Below are 20,906 nucleotides of genomic sequence, written 5' to 3'. Positions count from 1 at the left end.
TTTTATATTATCAGTAGTTACTTTAAATGGAATTTCTCTTTGTAACTCTGACTGTTGGATTTTGTTAGTGATATATAAGAATGCTGATGACTTATGTGGGTTTATTTTATAACCAGCAACTTTGCTAAAGTTGTGGATTATTTCTAGTAACTTTTTAGCAGAATCTCTGGGGTTCTCTAAGTATACCATCATGTCATCGGCAAAGAGTGATAATTTGGTTTCCTCATTGCCTATTCTTATTCCTTTAATCTCTTTCTCAGCTCTTATTGCTATAGCTAGCATTTCTAATACAATATTAAATAGTAACGGTGATAGTGGGCAACCTTGTTTCACTCCAGATTTTTACTTTTAATTGTACCAGTTTCTTCTTTAATTTTAGAATTTCAAATTTAGTATTTGATTGGGGATTTTTAATTTGCTTTTTTTCTAGCTTTTTTAAGTTGTAAGCCCAATTCATGGATCTTCCCTTTATTTATTCAAGTAAGCCTTTAAAGATATAAAATTTTCCCTTATTACTGCTTTGGCTGCATCCCACAAATTTTGTTATGTTGTCTCATTGTTGTCATTCTCTTGGGCGAAATTATTAATTGTGTCTATGATTTGCTGTTCCAACCATTCATTCTTTAGGATGAGATTATTTAGTTTCCAATTACTTTTTGGTCTATTTACCCCTAGCTTTTTGATGAATGTAGTTTTTATTGCATTGTGATCTGAAAATAAAGCATTTACTATTTCTGCCTTTCTGCATTTAATTTTGAGGTCTTTATGTTCTCCTAATATATGGTCAATTTTTGTATAGGTTCCATGAACTGCTGAGAAGAATGTGTACTCTTTTCTGTCTCCATTCAGTTTTCTCCAAAGATCTATCATACCTTACTTTTCTAATATTCTATTTACCTCTTTAACTTCTTTCTTATTTCTTTTGTGGTTTGATATATCTAATTCTGAGAGTGCAAGGTTGAGATCTCCCACTATCATAGTTTTGCTATCTATTTCTTTTTGCAACTCTCTTAACTTCTCCTTTAGGAAATTAGATGCTATACCACTTGGTGCATATATGTTTAGTATTGATATTGCTTTATTGTCTATGTTACCCTTTAGCAAGATATAGTTTCCTTCCTTATCTCTTTTAATTAGATCAATTTTTGCTTTTGCTTGATCTGAGATAAGGATGGCTACTCCTGCTTTTTTGACTTCACCTGAAGCATAATAGATTCTGCTCCAGGGAGTATGTATCTCCTTGCTTTAAATGTGTTTCCTGTAAATAATATATTGTAAGGTTCTGGTTTTTGATCCAGTCTGCTATCCACCTCTGCTTTATGGGAGAGTTCGTCCATTCACATTTATGATTAAAATGACTAATTCTGTGTTTCTTGCCATCTTATTATCCCCAGATTATGCTTTTCTTTTTCTTACTCCCCATTACCCCTCTTCCCAGTATTAAACTTAGGGCCACCACTTGCCTCATGCAGCTCTCCCTCTTTAGAATCCCTCCCATTCCCTTTGAGGTCCTTCCCTTTTCTTATACCTGTCCCTTATTACTCTTTTCCTTTTCCCTTTTCCTCTTCCACTTTTTAATGAGGGGAAAGAAGTTTCTCTGTAAAACAAATATGTCAATTATTTTCTCTTTGAGCCAAATCTGATGAGAGTAAGATTCACACAATGTTCCTCCCCCTCTCTAAATTCCCTCAGATATGATAGGTTTCCTTTGTCTCTTCATGGGATGTAGTTTCTCTCTTTTTATCTCCCCTTTTCCCTTTTTCTGATACCATCCCCTTTTTACTTCTACTTCCTTTTTTATATCAGTACAATCAAATTATACATGCACTTTTTATGTATGACGATAACAGAAATACAGTTCTCAAGAATTCTTTTTTACCTTTTTCTGCTTCTCTTGAGTCCTGTAGTTGGAGGTCAAATTGTTTCTTTAGCTCTGGTTTTTTCATTAGAAACAAATGGAATTCACCTGTTTCATTAAATGTCCATCTTCTTCCCTGGAAGAAAATGCTCAGCTTAACTGGATAGTTTATTCTTGGCTGCATTCCAAGTTCTTTTGCCTTTTGGAATATCAGATTCCAGGCTCTTCGATCCTTAATTTGGAAGTAGCTAGATCCTGAGTGATCCTTATAGTGGCTCCTCGATATCTGAATTGTTTTTTCTGGGCTGCTTGTAATATTTTTTCCTTAGTCTGATAGTTCTGAAATTTAGCCACAATATTCCTTGGAGTTTTTATTTTAGGGTCTCTTTCAGAAGGTGATGAATTCTTTCAGTTTTACCTTCTGATTCTATTACATCTGGGCAGTTCTCTTTGATGATTTCTTGTAAAATAGTGTCTAGGCTCTTTTTTTCATTATAATTTTCAGGAAGCCCAATAATCCTCAGATTCTCCCTCCTAGATCTATTTTCCAGTCTGTTGTTTTTCCAAGTAGATATTTAACATTTTTTTCTATTTTTTCTTTTTTTTGGTTTTGCTTGACTAATTCTTGATGTCTCAATGAATCATTCATTTCTATTTGTTCAGTTCTGATTTTTAATGAATTATTTTCTTTATTAGCTGTTTTAAACTTCTTTTTGTATATGTCCAATTGAGTTTTTAAATGAGTTGTTTTGCTCTATGAATTTTTTCCCATTTCACTAATTTTTTTTAACCGAGTTATTTTCTTTTTCCAATTCACAAATCCTACTTTCCTGGGAGTTCTTTATCTTTTCCAATTCACAAGTCTTATTTTCTTGGGAGGTCTTTATATTTTCCAATTTACATTTCAGGAAGTTGTTTTCTTTTTCCACTTTATCAGAATTTTCTTTTATTGAGTTATATGCCTTTTCTGTAATCTCTTGCAGAACTTCTCTTTTCTTTCCCCACTTTTCTTCTAGCTCTCTTTTAAGATCTTTTATAATTTCTTCCAGGAGAGCCTGTGTGATGGGGACCAGGTTACATCCCCCTTTGGGGTTTTGTCTGGAGACTGTCTGCTATTATTCTCCTGGAGGTTGAAAACCTGCTCTCTTTTTGTATAGAAGCTATCAATGGTTAGAATTTCCTTAGCTTTTTTACTCATTTTTTTAAAAGCCCTTAGGGTCTGCCTTCAGGGCAAGGAGGTTACCAGCTTCCTCTACAGACCAGGGACAGATAGATGGAAAGTAGCTGCCCTGCAAACGGGCTGCAAAGAACGACTAAGCTGCAGAAGTGCTCTGGGAAGAGCCCCACAGCAGAAGTGTCTCTGCCCTGGGAAGCATGGCCACACTGTGGAAGTTCTACTGCTCAGGGCAGGACACCCCCCCCCCCCAAAAAAAAAAAAGTGTCTCTGCCCTGGGAAAAAAAAAAAAAAAAAAGTTGTGCAGAATTGTGGCTGCCCCAGGCAGAACCCCTCCCACCTTTCCCCTCCCCTCCCCCCCCACTGCAGAAGTGTGACTGCCCCAGGCAAAAGCCCCGGGCTGCAAAATGCAGCTGCATAGCTGTGTTGTGGTCCGTGCTGAGTCACTTCCAGTGCTGGGTGGGTGTAGCCAGGTCCTGTTAAATTCTGGCTTTTTTTGGTGTACACTTTATCTTCGGCATTTGTGTAACTTCTCTGCTGTTGTGTAACAGCAGCCAACCTGTGATAGAGTCCTCCCATAAAAATCTCCACCTGGGGAGACCACCCCCGCCCCTGTCCACTCAGTATGCTAGCCTCTGATTTTAACTCCCTGCCTGCTCTGGCCTGCTCCTGCTTATCAGGCAGATTATCTGGTGATCTTCCAAATTATCTTTGGCTGGTAATTTGTTGTACTCCCAATATTCGTGGATTTTACCAGTCAAGCACTATTTCTGAGGCTGAATTTGATAATTAATAGTGAGGGTAGAAGGGGAGCTTAGAATGATGCATGTGTCTTCTCTGTCATCTTGGCTCCGCCCCTAGGGAGGTTGATTTTATGTGAGTACAGACAATACCTGGATTATTAAGCTTCACTTCTGACTCTGATCAGTCTTGGGGTTCAAGGAAAGTGTGGGAAGAAGAAAGATGATACCCAAAAGAAACTACTGGAAGATGTCAGGAACTGAACCAATATAGTGATGACCAGGAGAAAAAGGAACTGCCATATCACAAACTACTGGCTTGAACACTGATCCAACATTATCTGTCAGGATCTAGCTGAGAGGGGTGGAACAATAATTTATAACTCCTGGGAAGAGTGGCAAGAGAATTTTTAGTCTGGGTTAATGTTATCTGACTGTCTCACCTTCTCTGATCTTTGGAATCCTTGTATCTCCTAGTAAAGACACTTGTTCCCTTTCTGCCTATCAAAATATCCAGTACATTTGTATAATGGGAACCTTTGTCAATGACAGCATAGTGCCATTCTCAACCTTGCTTCCTATCAGTATAGAGACTTGTTGAGCCTACTTCTAGGCTTGTGTAATGGAGAGTCTTGATCTTTGAACATGTTTGAAAAATATGAGGAAAGCCTACTGAAGGTATTAGATGGGCTGGGTGCTACTGGTTTAAAGCTAATTATTAGTAAATATCAGTTCTATTAAATACTCATTAAATATGTAAGCAAAGAAATAGCTTGCAGATATGAGTACAGATCATGAGAACACAATATTCATTAGCTAGCCATGTCCAAAGTATAAGCATAAACAAGACTTTTCTAAAATATATACAACTGCACTGGAAACAAAGGTCAGAAAGTAGAATAACATTTTTTGAATAGTGAGAGAGGTATTCTGGTCCTAGACCATTCATGTAAAGATTTTTGAATCTATCATATCCCAGATTTTGGAGCATATTATATCCTAGAAACCACACTCTCACTACCCAATGCAATGAGGGGATAATTATGTCTAAGAAAGTAGTACTTCACAGATCATAAAAAAGGGGAAAGGATTCACATGTGCAAAAATGTTTTTGTAGCATCCCTTTTTATAGTGTGGAGGTATTACTGGCCCCTTCTCTACTGGCCTCCATTAGAACAAATTGTGTTATATAAATGTGATAGAAGACTATTGTGCCAAAAAAAAAAAAAAAAAAAGGAATATACATGAACTGATGCTGAGTGAAGTGAGTAGAATCAGAAGAACATTGTACATGGGGAGATTATGTGATGGACAATTTTGATGGACATGGTTCTTTTCAACAGCAAAGTGATTCAGGCCAGTCCCGGTAGTCTTGAAGAGAGCCATCTGCATCCAGACAGAGGAGTGTGGGGACTGAGTGTGTAACACAACATAGTATTTTCACTTTTTTTGTTGTTGTTTGCTTGCTTTTGGTTTTCTTTCTCATTTTTTTCCTTTTTTATCTGATTTTTCTTATGCAGCATGATAATTGTGGAAATATGTATAGAAGAACTGCACATGTTTAATATATATTGCTTTACTTTGCTATCTAGGGGAGAGGGTGAAGTGAAAGGAAGAAGAAAAAAAGTGGAACATAAAGTTTTCCAAGAGTGAATGTTGAAAACTATGCATATGCTTTGAAAATAAAAAAAATACTTCATAAAAATAAAATACAAGCATAAGAAGTAAAAATTCAAAATGTTTTTTTAAATGTTGAAAAAATTTTATTTTATTTTATTTATTTATTATTTTTTTAATAACTTTTTATTGACAGAACCCATGCCAGGGTAATTTTTTACAACATTATCCCTTGCACTCACTTCTGTTCCAATTTTTCCCCTCCCTCCCTCCACCCTCTCCCCCAGATGGCAAGCAGTCCTATATATGTTAAATAGGTTATGGTAGATCTTGGATACAATATATGTGTACGGAACCGAACAGTTCTCTTGTTGCTCAGGGAGAATTGGATTTAGAAGGTATAAATAACCCGAGAAGAAGAACAAAAATGCAAGCAGTTTACATTCATTTCCTAGTGTTTTTTCTTTGGGTGTAGCTGCTTCTGTCCATCCTTGATTAACTGAAACTAAGTTAGATCTTCTCTTTGTTGAAGAAATCCACTTCCATCAGAATACATCCTCATACAGTGTCATGGTTGAGGTATATAATGATCTCCTGCTTCTGCTCATTTCGCTCAGCATCAGTTCATGTAAGTATCGCCAATCCTCTCGGTATTCGTCCTGCTGGTCATTTCTTACAGAACAATAATATTTCATAACATTCATATACCACAATTTGCTCAACCATTCTCCAATTGATGGGCATCCATTCATTTTCCAGCTTCTGGCCACTACAAACAGGGCTATCACAAACATTTTGGCACATACAGGTCCCTATCCCTTCTTTAGTATCTCTTTGGGGTATAAGCCAAAAATAAAAAAATAAAAAAAAAGAAAAGAAAATAGCACTTTACTTTGTTCTGCCATAGAGTGTTCACATGGGTGGATGGCAGTTACATCAAGCACCTACTATTTTATTTTGGCCATCAGTGGATCCAAGAGAATGGGGCATCAATCCCAGACCTTTGGTGTAACAAATCTTTGCAGAAATCATCTTTTTACCTTTGATCTGTTATCAGGTGTAGAAGCATCATCTACTATGCATTTTTTACATATTACCTGAAAAAACCTACAACCATGTCACCTTGCTCTCTTTAAGTATAACTTCCAAGAGGTCTAACTATAAAAAAACATGGGTGGGTATCATTTGTGTGTATATTATCCTATACAATATTGGGTGAGGTTAGGGAACAAGTACAGAGTATGAGTTCAGTAAAAATGATGGGGACCCAATAATCAGCTATCTACCAATGCAACTATTCACCTTTTGCCCAAATTCTATTTGTTAGTGTTTGGAGGGGGAAAAAAGACTGACAGCAGTTTCCATTTTCACTTGCTCCTAATAAATGGATGCCATAACAAACTGGTACTTCCTCTACACTATTATCTTTCAATTCTCCTTCTTTTTGCCTAAGTCATCTTCATCTTCAACCCAAATTCTGTTTTCTTTTTTTACCCCTTCTCTATACAAACTTGTTTAGTTTCACAATAAAGTTGACACATCAGTCTCTAGACATTCATACCAAGCTAACCTTCAATTCCAGGATTAAATCCATTGTAAGTTTGTAATTCTCCCATTTTCATAATGCTAAAAACACTAGAGGAAGATAGATAAAACTGTCCACTGCTTCCATTACAAATTAATGTTATTTAATCTCAATTGGGTCTTCACTGTCTCATGACAATCCAGGTTTTTTTTTCCTTTGATGACTGAAAATTCCCATAGAGGCTGCTCTGAAGTTTTTTATTTTTCAAATCATCTTTCAAGTATGTAATCAAAGGATCTTTCTTGTTCTTTAACTGCAAAAATTCAGTCTATTCTCTATGAGTTTGTTCTTTCTCTTTACTTATCAAGACTTCTTTATATTATGCCCCCTTCTCTCTTCCTTTGCTCCAGTCTCCGAGGAAGGGATTACCCTTATACCATGACTTTCATTGCACTATTCTCTTGGATCAACTCCTAAAATTTTTTATTCTAACACTCTTGACAAAAATTTCTTCTGTCTGGAACATGATTTTCATCTCTGCTATCTCTCTGGAGCTTGATCCTTTTTATTATTTCATTTCTTTCTCATCTTCAGATTCTTCTCATTTACTGGCTACTTATCTATTTCATGCATAATCCATTCTCTTCCACTTTTCCTTCAGTTGCTCCTGCCATCATTTTAATCTATTATTCTATATTTTCCTTCCTTATTACAGCCAAATTTCTAAGAAAAGTCATCTAAACTTACAACTTTCATCTCCTCATCTAACTCACTTCTCAGTTCCATGCAACTTGTCTTTCTCCAACATTACTTAATGATCTCTTTAACACTTAAGTCTAAAAATTTTTTCTGAGGTCTCAAACACCTTCAATGATCAATAGATATTCCCCTTTCTTGGCTTTTATGACACCGCTTTCGTCTGTTTTTCTGTCTCTATATTTAGTGATCTGATCTACTCCTATGAATCCAATTATCTCTAAGTCAAATAACTCCATTAGAATCATTCTCCAATTGATAAAGGGTATGAACAGGCAGTTTTCCAATGAAGAAATCAAAACAATTTACAGTCATGTGAAAATTTCTCTAGATCATTATTGATTAAAGCAATACAAATGAAAACAAGCTTGAGATAATGTTTTATACCTATCAGATTGGCTAAAATGATTAACTGTAAAAGCAACAAATGTTAGAGGGGATGTGGAAAAATTGGGGCATTCATTAATTTACTGTGGGTAGAATTGTAAACTGATCCAATCTTTTTTTTTCCCTCTATAGTATTTTATTTTCCCCAATACATGTAAAAATAGTTTTCATTCATATTTGTAAGACTTTGTGTTCCACATTTTTCTCCCTTCTTCTCTTACTCCCCCCTTCCCCCTTCCCCAAAATAGCAAGTAATCTGATATAGGTTAAACATGTGCAATCCTTTAAAATATATTTCCATATTTGTCATGATCCAAACATTTTTGAATGAGCAGTCTGAAATTATGGTCAAAGAGTTATCAAGTTGCCCATACTCTTTGACTCAGCAAGACCAGTATTAGTTCTATTTCCAAAGATGATTAGAGGGGGGAAAAAGAATCTAAATGTTCTAAAATATTTATAGCAAATTATATTTATAGAAATTGTGAGGATATCCATAATTGGGGAGAGGTGAACAAATTGGGGAGAGGTTATATAAATGTGATAGAAGACTATTGTGCCAAAAAAAAAAAAAAAAAGGAATTCATTGATTATAGAAAAGCTTGCACAAAATAAAGAGAATACTGTATACAGTAATAGTAATAGTGTTTTAAGAACAACTTTGAGTGATTGTCATTTTAACTATTATGAATACCCCCAATTAACCACAATTGTAATCTATGAAGAAGATGCTATTTGCATCCAGAGAAAGAATTGACAAAAAGAAGCATGTTTAGAATCATTATATATTTAAAGGAGTAGCATAGGAAGCTGTACATACAGATTTGCAGTTTTATATTACCTTTTTTCTATTCTACTATGTTATGGAAATACTTGCATTATTTCTCAAGTTTAGAATAAAATAAATTTAATAAAAAAAACAATTTGGAACTATGTCTAACAAATTTACTAACATGTTCATGCTCTCTGACTCATGTTTAACACTTGTAGTCCTTTACTTCTAAAAACAAATTTAAATTAAGAGGAAGAAAAGCTTTTAAGTACAGAAATATTTATAGTAGCTTTTTGTAGTAGCCTGAAATTGAAATTTACAGAGATGTCCTCCTATTGGGAAATGGCTAATCAAACTGAGGCATATGAATAAAATGTGATATAATTATGTTATAAGAAATGTTAAATGGACAATTTCAGAGAAAACTTGGAAAATCTTTATGAAATGATGCAAAGTGAGAAAAAGTAAGAGAATATATATTAATAACATTATAGAGAAAAACAACTTTCTACTCCAATAGCATGCTATGAAATGAGTCCAAAAGAATGAATAGGAAATATACCATTCACCTACTGGCAGATGATGAACTTATATACAGAGAAAGAGATTTTAAATGTGACTCATAGTCATGTATGGAGGATTTGTTTTTCAGTTTTAAAAAAATTAAATTTAAATTTAAAAATATTTTAAAATCCATTCCCCAACCACCTCATTTATTTCTCTTCAAATTCACCTTCCCCTTTCTTCCTTTTACTCTAACCCTACTCCTTGACTTGACCAGAGTAATCTCACATTGGAACTGAGTTCTATTTCAAACCCAAGATAGTATACTGCCCTTTTTGCCTGCATCTTTTGAAGCACAAAATGCTTCAATAGCACAGACTATAGAGGGCTCAGTAAATTTATTTAGTTTGAAGCATGGATCTCCATGGCACTGGAAAGAGGAAAAGAGACTGTGGTGTCAGGTTGCATTTGTTGAAAGTTTATTTATTGAATGTTTAATGCAGTTTTGCTCCCATAGTGATAGGGGGGTAAATGTGCTAAATAAGCCCGAGTTAGGCATAAGTTCATGAGCATTTTACTCTCTTTTGGATCCCTGATCTCTCAGAAGATGGAGGCAGATGAAGTTGTTTTATTTCTGATGCAGAATTTCCTTTTTAGAGAATTTTGAGAAGTTATGAGTATTATAAAAAATATATATAATATTCATCTTGGTTACATGACCTGGAAAACCTTCTGGAGTTATTTTCAATGTAATCTCTCTAACAATTCTTGTTGGGTTTTGTTGGTTTTATATAGGCGTCCTGATGATTTATGTAGATTTATCCTACATCCTTGAACATTACAGAAGTTACAATATTTCAATTAATTTAGGATTTGTTAACACCATCATATTTCCAGAAAGTGGTATTTTTTTATTTTTTTATATGCTCATTCCCTCAATTTCTTTTTTTGTTTGTTTGTTTTATGTTATAGCTAGTATTCCCAGCACTATGTTAAACAGTAGTAGTTATAATAGGCATACTTGTTTTAGCCCTAATCATATCTGAAAAATGTTTGCTCTTAGAGAAATAGTATATATTATACCAAGTATAGGTCCATTTATTTCTGATTTCTAAAGATCCTATTAGAAGATTCTATTAGAAATGGGTGTTGGATTTTGTCAAAAGTCTTTTCAGTATCAATATAATTATGTAATTTTTATTGTTTGTTAGGATGGATAGAGCACTAGTTCTGGAGTCAGGAGAACCCGAGTTCAAATTTAACTTCAGAAATTTACTAGCTCTCTGATTACCTCAGGCAAGTCACTTTATCCTATTTCTTTCAATTCCTTACCTGTTATATGAGCTGGAAAAGGAAATGCAAACCACTCTAGTGTCTTTGCTAAGAAAACTCCAAATGGTGTAACAGAGAGTTGGACATGACTAAAACACAATTCAATAACAACAAATTATTAATGCAATTTATTGTTATAGTCTTCCTTATGTTAAATCAGCCCTGTATTATTGCTATAAACCCATCTTGGTCAAAATATATCATCTTTCTACTATGTTTTTGTAGTTTAGTTACTAATATTTTATTTAAATTTATTATGTCAATGTTACTTTAGCATGGTGTCCTATCATTTTCTTTCCCTACTTTGTTTCTTCCTGAATTATTTGTCACGATGACATTTATACTATAGAAAAAAAAATTGGAAGAAAGAATACCTTCTTTTCTTACTATTGCAAATAGTTATTATAATATTTAAATTGTTACTGGATGCTTAATAGAATTTCTTTGGGAATCTATTTGGATGTAAAGGTTCGTTTTTCTTCCTTTGGGAGTTCCTTCATGGTTTGTTCAATTTCTTTTTCTGAAATTGTACTATTTAAAGTATATTTCTTTTGTTAATCTGGAATATTTTATGTTTTTGTGAGCATTCAATTGCTTTCCTCGAAGTCATAATTTTTTCTAGAATACAAATGGGAAAAATTATTTCTGGTAATTTTCTTTTTTCTCCTTTAATTATGAGTTCTGCATTTTCATTTTTTAAATGAACAGTTTGATTTTCCTCTTTTTTTTCCATAAAATTATCTGGACAGCTAAGTGGCACAGTGGATAGGATGTCAGTCCTTGAGTCAAGAAGAGAAATCTGACCTCAAAGATTTATTAGTTTTATAATCCTGGGCAAGACATCCAGCCTTGTTTGCCTCCATTCCCTCATCTGTAATATGAGCTAGAGAAGGAAATGGCAAACCACTCTAATATCTTTGCAAAAAACAATAAACTGAGAAAGAGTTAGAAGTGGACACAACTGAAAAATAATTAAACAAGAAAAAGATGTCTATTTCTATGTACTATTTCTTTAGTAACTTAATTAAGTTAATGTAATAAGTTAATGGTTTTCTTTTTGTGATTTTTACCTCTTCTTTCATTTTTATAATGTCTACTTTGTTATTTACCTGGGAATTTTTTATTTGTTCAAATCTTTTTAAATACCATGCTCAATTTTTTAAATTCTTATTTCTCTCTTCTGTTGATGAATGCACTTAGAGACTTGCATTTCCCACCCTCTCCTCCCAGATTTTCTTTAGTTGGAGTGTATATGTTTTGTTATAATTTTTCATTAGTTATTTTCTTTGTGAATTTTTTATTTTTATAATTTATTCTTTTATCACTAGTTTTTATTATGTCACATTAAGAATCATGTATAGTTTCCAATTACTCTTTGTTAGGATGTTATTTTATTGCATTATAATCAGTTAATGATTTATTTAACAGTTCCTTTTTTCTACATTTTTCAGAAAAATCTTTATTGCCCAATGCATGTACAAGTTTCCTAAAGGTGCTAGGTGTAACGAAAGGTATGTAAATTCTTCTCTATAATCATTCAGTAATGGCCAAAATCTATCATTTCTAATTTTTCTAAAGTTATTTTTAGGTCTTTAAATTTGTTCTTCTTTACATTGATCTAATTCTGACCAAGAAAACTATAATTCTCCACCACGACCTAACTTTATTCTTTCCCTCTCTCTCATATTAGATTATCTTTTCTTTTAAATAGTATATATGCTAATTTATCATGTGTATATATATATATATATATATATATTCAATATTGTTTTCAATTTACTACCTATGGTTCCTTTAAGCATAATGTATTTATGCTTACCTTTTTTATCTTATTTATATGTATTGTAATTTTATATGAAATCATCATTGCTACTCCTACTTTTTTAATTCAGTTGAAGTACAATAGATTTTGCTCCTGCTCCTCATTTTTACACTTTGTGAATATTTGTGTTTCAAGTATGTTTCTTGTGAAGATTGTCAAGATTCTTCTACTTTCTAATTCAATTTGCTGTCTTCCATTTTACAGGTGAGTTGTTCTTATTCTTGTTCATGGTTATGAATATTAATTGTTTACTTCTTTCCATTCTGTCCTCTTGTACTTTTTCCTTCTCTTTCATCATATTTCCTCTTTTATAAATAAGAAGAAATTGGTAGAAGAGAGGATATTTCCCTGGCATCTGTGATAAGTGAAAGTTTCTATGTTCTTATTTTAATTCTTCTTGCCTGACTTCTCAATCCCAAATTTTTCTTTTTTCTTTCCTTTTAATCCTGCCACCAATATTTGAGAGTGTTTTCTTATGACCATTCCCTTATCTATCCTGATCTTTCTGTCACACTTGAGTTTAATGCATTTCTATACCAACATCTCTGTGCTTGTATTTGTAGAAGAGAGGATAATGGGTTATAATTGTGTTCAGTCCTTCTTTATCTGCTAACTGCACATAGTAGATAAAGGAGCAGGCCTAGAGTCAGGAAAACCTGAGTCCAATTCTGCCCTCAGTTATACTAGCTTTGTGGCCCTGGGGAAGCTTCTCAACTCCAGCAAGCCTTGGTTTCCTTATTTCGAAAATGAGCTGGAGAAAGAAATGTCAAATCACTTCAATCTCTTGGCAAATAATATCCTTAACGGTGTCATGAAAAGCTGTACATAATTGAACAACAATTTAAAAATGTATTTTTTTGTCTGATTTAGATGGCAGTGAGAGCATTTTCATCCTATCCCTTCCTTCATGGCTATATGCTCTAGCTAAGCACTTATGCAGTAGTGATTTTCTCTTTTTTATTTCTCTTTTCTTCCCTAGTATAGTCTCCTGTCCCTCTCATTTTTGCCTTTTCCTAAGATCACTAAAATAGGAAAAATTATCTCCAGACCTTCTGACACTTAAATGCATTAGGGTTCTTAAAAGATATTATTTCTTATTTTCACATATTCTCTTATAATTAGACAGATCATATTCACCTTTTATCTCCTTATTAAGATGTACTATCCTCACACATTCTCTTTAAATTAAATATATGACTGGATTACTTGCTGTCTAAGAGAAGGAGAGGGAAGGAAAGGGAGAAAAAGATGGAACAAAAGGTTTTTCAAGGGTGAATATCTATACATATATTTTGAAAATAAAAAGCTAGAAAAATGTTTAAATGCTATCCATCTCCAGAGAAAAAACCGATGGAGTATGAATTCAGATCAAAGCATACTATTTTTTTACTTTCTTTTTTCTTTCCTTTTTTTTTTTTTTTGCCTGTGTTCTCTTTCAGAACACAACTAATATGGAAATATGTTTTGCATGACTACACATGTAAAATCTATACCAATTGTTTGCTGTCTTAGGAAAGAGAGAATTCGAAGCTAAAAATTTCTAAAAATCAAAAAAATTGTTTTATATATAAATTGAAATATAAAAATATAAAAATCAATTAATTATATGCTTGCCTTTCTAGGTTTCTATTGCTATTTGTATTTTTATTTCTAAATCTAATCCTTCTAGTATAATCTAATTCTTAATCTTTTTTTTTTCCTGAGGCAATTGGGATTAAGTGAGTTGCCCAGGGTCACACAGATAGAAAGTGTTAAGGGTGTTTGAGATCAGATATGAACTCAGGTCTTCCTGACTTCAGGATAGTACTTTATCTGCTGTGCCACCTGGCTGCCCCTAATTCTTAATCTTTTCATCAAGAATGATTAGAAATTCTCTATTCCATTTCAGTCTTTTTTCCTCTGTAGGATTATAATTAGTTTTACAGTAGTCTATCCAAACATGACTCTTGTGCAATGTCTTTTAGCATTTAATCTAAGGCCTATTTATTAATTAATTTAAATGTATTGTTACCTACTATCAGAGCTAAAATAGATAAAGGTAGTTTTCACCCCACCTTTATAATATGTTATTCCTCTTAGTAGTTAAAGACAAGGAGGGACCCTTTTCTTTGATTGTCCTTCCCAAAGGCAAAAAAAAAAGGAGATCCATAGGACTGATTATTTATATGAAAATAGAGGCTTATTCTAAAGTGGCAACTGTTACTTATCTCTAATAATTTATAGAACTTGGGCAAACAGCTGACAAAAGCTGTCACCTTCCTTGGAATGACAGAAAGCTTTTGTTTTCCATCTGGAGACCTGAGAATGAGAAATATAAGGCAATGGGCATGGGGGGGGGGGGAGAGGCAGGGGAACCCAGGATGAGATGCTTCCATCAGGTGATGCAGGTATTAGCATCTAGTTTGGGTCTTTGGTTGCCTATCAGAGTAGAGGATCTAGATAATGTAATAGGAAACCAATGTGTCCATACTGGAGTTCATTTTTCTTTGTCACAATGTACAGGGCAATAGGCTGAGGTATCTAGTTCTAAAAGATGGATGTGAGAGCAGTGTATAATATGGATGGGAAAGAGGTATCAAGGTTCCCAGTAAGAACATTCCTTTAAGTATGATGTGTGGATCTTTGTCTGGTACTTTGATTGTAGGCAGAAAGCAATATTGGTGGGTTACAAGACTTAGGACCCAGTCTTTCACTGGAATTAAAGGGTTCTCTTCTCACTAAAAAAGACTGTTTTTGTTGGATGCCATGAAAAGTTTCTAGGTGATTAGGACAGAACTTTTAAAACCTATTGCTGAATAAACAATATTTTACTCAATGCCTTGTTGTAGTGTAATCTTATTTATTCATTAAAGTTTTATTTGGCTGTAACAGTCTTGTATGGTGTTTTTCTATTCACTGTGTTCTTAATGTGTGAGAGTTATAAGGGAAACATCATCTATAGTATCAAAGATTTACTTCTAGAAGAGTCTTTAGAGGTCAATTCCTTAATTTTACATTTGAGAAAACTGAAGCAAAGAGAGAATTAAGTGATTTGCCTTGGGTCACACAGATAATAAGTATCTGAGGGGTTACTCAGCTAATAATAAATGAAATCAGGTTCTCCTGACTCTTAGTCCAATGGTCTCTGTTACAATACCTAATTGCTTTAAATTCAACTTCATACAAATATTAGCTGTACTGTTTTATAAGAAATGAATTCCATTTTTCCAATGTATTTTCATTCTAATATTCACTCAATAGTAAATGATTATGCCTGTGAATCTACAGAGTGCTGGAATTTTTATTACAATTTATTTTGTAAAGTACATATCTATGTATAGATATTAGTAGACAGAGGAGAACAAAACATCTGATATTAAATTTCTTTAAAGCTTTATAGAAACTATAATAATATCTGCTTTTAATTCTAATACATCCTAAATATTAGTCAATTATTTTAAATGAGTGTTGCCTCTGGGTGTATTAACTCTCTGGTTGGCAAGGAAATTAAGGTTTACTAGTCCAAATATTTATAGCATATTTTGATCCTTTATTCCTTAGGAAATAGCTATACACTGAATACAATATATCTTCTTTATTTCTTGCTTCATTTTTCAATGTCAACAACTTGTTTAAATAGGTCAGGTTGAAATAAGATCAAATACACGAAGTATCTTCTCACTTTTATTGTCTTTTCTGTTTTTACAACAACTTCCTTGTAATTCAGAACTTGACACAGAATTTTTTTTAAAGGGGGGGGACAAGAAGAGAAAAAAATCAGCAAAACTGCTCAATACATTGAAAAAAACTGATATTGTATAATCCACAGGTAGACTACATTCTATATGAAGAAGTTAGGATAGTGTCTTCTCATATCTCTTCTTTAAGGGAAAACTTGTCCTTCATAATTTCAAAAAATAAAGATTTCATTAATTTGTAGGTGTTCTTCCAATTTACATTGTTTTAGTCAACATATATACTATTTTCCTGGCTCAGTTTACATAATTAAAAAAAATAAAGATTTGATTGATTTGTAGGTATTCTTTCAATTTACATTGTCTTAGTCATCATATATACTGTTTCCTGGTTCTGTTTATTTCATTTTACTTCAATTCATCTAGATAAAGTCCATGCTTCTCTATATTTATCATGTTCATCATCACACTTGCAGCCTAGTGATAATTCATAATATTCATGTAACACAGTTTATTTAGCCATTTCCCAGTCAACAGTAATCTACTTTGTTTCCAATTCTTGGCTACTGCAGAAAGTGTTCATATAATTATCTTTCTCTATATGGAGCCTTTTTGGCCATGACTTTCTAATTACTACTTAGTCAAAGATTTGGATATATTATAGTCACAATATATATGGATATATTTGCCTAAATCTAAATATTTACTTTCCAGAATGATAATACAAATTATCATTTCCAACAACAATGTATTTGATCTACTTACATTTTGTCATCTTTGCCAATTATCTAGATATGAAGTGAAACCTCAGGGTAACTGATTTCTCTTATTGGTCATACTTTGAAGTATTCTTTCATAAGGTTGCTAACAGGTTGCAATTTTTCCTTTGAGAAGAAAAGAAGAAAACAAGCACTTATTAAGCACATACTATGTGCCAGGCATTACACAGTAAGTATTTACAGATTTTATCTCATTTGTTCCTCACAACCTTAAAAGTTAGGTATTATCATCATACCCATTTTATAGTTGAAAAAATGAAGGCCGGCAGACATTAAATGATTTGTTCAGGGTCACACAACTAGCAAGTACCTGAGGCAGGATTAAAAATCAAATTTTCTTGCTCCTGGTCCAGCATTCTACCAATTATATTATCTAAATGCCTGTTGTTTGCTCATATTTTTTTTGTTTTGTTCCACTCTATTAGGGTATATATTTACTATCAAATTTTTATCAATGATATTTCATAAAAAGATGTTTCCTTCCCTTTCCTTCCTTTCTTATCTAAGATCTGTTGATATGTTGTTATTTTTTTAAGTCAATTCCATGTAATGAATATTTATATTTTTTGGCAACTGATTCATTCCTATTTTGGCTAAAGAACTCACCATTTGAATGGTATATGATATGCTTATATATGATAAAGCTGGAAATGACTACACATGCATAATCTAAATCAAATTAATTGCTTTAACAAGGAGGGGGGGAAGCAAAGATAGGAAGATAATAATTCTTCCTTTTTAGATTTATTTAGTATTTCTCTGCATCCTAACAAAGAATCAATTTTTTTTAAAGATTTTTACTTTCAAAACATATGCACGGATAATTTTTCAATATTGACCCTTGCCTAGCCTTGTGTTTCAGATTTTCCCTTCCTTTCCCCCACCCCCTCCTCTAGATGGCAAGCAATCCAATATATGTTATACATGTTAAAATATATGTTAAATCCAATATGTATAAACCTATTTATACAATTATCTTGCTGCACAAGAAGAATCAAATAAAAAAAAGGAAAGTAAATGAGAAAGAAAACAAAATGCAAACAAACAACAACAAAAAGAGTAAGAATGTTATGTTGTGATCCACACTCAGTTCCCATAATCCTCTCTCTGGGTGTAAATGGCTCTCTTCATCACAAGATCATTGGAACTGGCCTCAATCATCTCATTGTTGGAAAGAGTCATATTCATCAGAATTGATCATCATATAATATTGATGTTGCCATGTACACTGATCTCCTGGTTCTGTTCATTTCACTCAGCATCAGTTCGTGTAAATCTTTCCAGGCCTCTCTGAAATCATCTTGCTGGTTGTTTCTTACAGAACAATAGTATTCCATAACATTTATATACCATAATTTATTCAGTTATTCTCCAATTGATGGGCATACATTCAGTTTCCAGTTTCTAGTCACTACAAAAAGGGCTGCCACAAACATTTTTGCACATGTGGATCCCTTTTCCTCCTTTAAGATCTCTTTGGGGGATATAAGCCCAATAGAAATACTGCTGGATCAAAGGATATGCATAGTTTGATTACTTTTTGAGCATAGTTCCAAATTGCTCTCCAGAATAGTTGAATCTGTTCACAATTCTATCTGGGACACAGTTAGTGTCCCAGTTTTCCCACATCCCCTCCAACATTCATTATCTTTTCCTGCTCAGACTTGGTTTCTACAAAAGCTAAAATTTTTGAGAAAATTCAGATATCTCATTTTGATCATCCTCTGAGAGAAATAAAACTAAACTGAGGCACAAAATAACAGGAAACTAAATAGACTAATCCCAGAGAATAATCGAGATGAACAAATCATAGAAACAATAATTTCATTGAAGAGAATTATAACAATGAGACAAAACACCAAATATGATGATATTATCTGTATCTGTATATATATGATGATATATCTGTAAAATTTATATCTCTAAATGCTCAAATCATTAAAATAGAGGAAAAGCGAATTGGGCACACAACTAAAAAAATAAAAAGATCAAATTAGAAATTACCAATTAAACACTAATTTGGAAATGTAGAAAATCAAAGGAGAAATTGATACAATTGAATGTAAGAAAACCATTGAACTAATAAATAAAATTAGAATTTCTAAATGCTCACATCAATAAAATAGAGAAAAAGCTGATTAATGAATTGGACATACAAGTAAAAAAATAAAAAGAACAAATTAGAAATCCCCAATTAAATACTGATTTGGAAATCTAGAAAATCAAAAGAGAAACTGATAAAATTGAATGTAAGAAAGCCTTTGAACCAATAAATCAAACTAGGAGCTAGTTTTATGGGGAAAAACAATAAATTAGTTAAACCATTAATTTAATTTTTTTTAGAAAAGAAGAAAACCAAATTACCAATTTAAAAATATAAACAATAAATTTATTACTAAGAAAGAGAAAATTAAAGCAATTATTAGAAGCTATTTTACCTAAATATATGCCAATAAATGTGACAATCTAAATACAATGAATGTTTACAAAAATATAAATTGACTCTAATACCTAAATCCCTATGTTAGAAAAAGAAATTGAGTAAACCATGAGGAAGCTCCCTAATGGTTTATTTGATAACCTGTAACTACCTTCTTCAATTGCAAGTTTTGGTAATGTTACATTTGGTTGAACAGGAATAGGTCCCTTAGGAGATAATAAAAGTCTGATGGAGCTGGTAGCAGGCCAGACCTAACACTCACCAAATCCAATGGCTTTGTTTTTGTAAAGTATATCCCATTTGACTATGGAGTCTAATAATAGCATTATGCTTTGTCCAATCATCAAAGAGAAGGGAGCTAAAGAAGAGAGGATTGTGGGTAATAATTCAGAGATTAAATGACATCATACTCTCAAGTAAAGAAGCAAATTTTAAGTTTCTTTGAGTCTCTTATCTATAAATAATGCTGAATTACTAGAGTTAGAAGACAGAAACATCATGTACCAAAGAATGATACCATTTTTTCCGTGGGAACAATGAATCCAAATCTTTTTCTCCAATCTTGATGGCAGTCAGAATGTTCAGCAGTATTTGGAATGGCCCTTCTCGAGAAGGCTGAATCCGCTAGTCTGCTAAAAGGTTTTGATATGCATCTTGTCTCCTAGGAATAAATCATGAAGTAATAAGTCCAAAAAACCTGCTCGCACATTCCCACCTTGTGGAGTTTGTGTAATCTGGCTTGTAACTCTTGTATGTGGGAAGCAACAGAGGTATCCCCTCTTAGTAATGATGTATATAGTAGGGAAAAGGATTATACTTGAATAGGAAGTGTCCATAAAACATTTCAAAAGGCAATATATGTAGTTCTCTCCTTGTTCTATACAGATAGAATACTGCCAAGCATAGAACATCAGGCTGTTTCAAAGATTCTCAGTACAAAATTTGCCAATCGTGATTTTAAGTTGCTTATTCATATATTCATTTTGGCCTGAGCTTTATGAATGACAAGGGTTGTAAATTTTTGGAGTCATCCCTGGATAGGAATAAATTTTGAAGGAGAAAGAATCAGTGAAGTGGGGGATACCCTTGTCAGAATTTATGCATGCTGGTGGGCCAAAGTAAGGAACAATCTCCCAGGACTATTTTAGCAACAAATGTAGTGGTGGTACAAGAGCCAGGAAAAACCTCTACCCCCTGGGTGAGCTGGTCAACAATAACAAGGAAAATCTAACAATATCTAGACTTAATCACATAGATGAAATCAATTTGTAAAGGTTCTAAAGGTGTGGAAGTAAAAGGGCACCTACTATAAGCTTTGATTATAAACCTGGCAGGTAGGGCAAGAGGCACACATATGGGAGGCTATGCTGCTGACATCTGGGACATTCCCCAAATTCTGATCTAATCAATAATCCCTTGAGAATTTAAATAGCCCAGAAGAGAATGGTTTATTCTCCCCTGATGCCATTAATTTGTTTTGTCTTAAACTTTTGCTTACATTTCTCTACTTCAGTCACCATAGAAAA

At 33.2% G+C, this 20,906-nt stretch overlaps 1 long non-coding RNA gene across 1 annotated transcript; it reads right to left on the bottom strand.

The window, feature by feature from the left end:
• Positions 1-16,148: 16,148 nt before the first annotated feature.
• LOC116423097 lies at positions 16,149-20,100 on the bottom strand. Its single transcript, XR_004233568.1, has 3 exons — positions 19,898-20,100; positions 16,927-17,045; positions 16,149-16,366 (listed from the first exon to the last, which is right to left on the bottom strand). It is a non-coding gene; the product is annotated as an uncharacterized LOC116423097 (long non-coding RNA).
• Between the last annotated feature and the right edge of the window lie 806 nt (positions 20,101-20,906).

Source organism: Sarcophilus harrisii, chromosome 3 (assembly GCF_902635505.1).
Source record: "Sarcophilus harrisii chromosome 3, mSarHar1.11, whole genome shotgun sequence".
NCBI classification, from domain to species: domain Eukaryota; kingdom Metazoa; phylum Chordata; class Mammalia; order Dasyuromorphia; family Dasyuridae; genus Sarcophilus; species Sarcophilus harrisii.
Note: the sequence above shows the minus strand (reverse complement) of the source record. Positions and strands in the feature narration are given on the sequence as shown.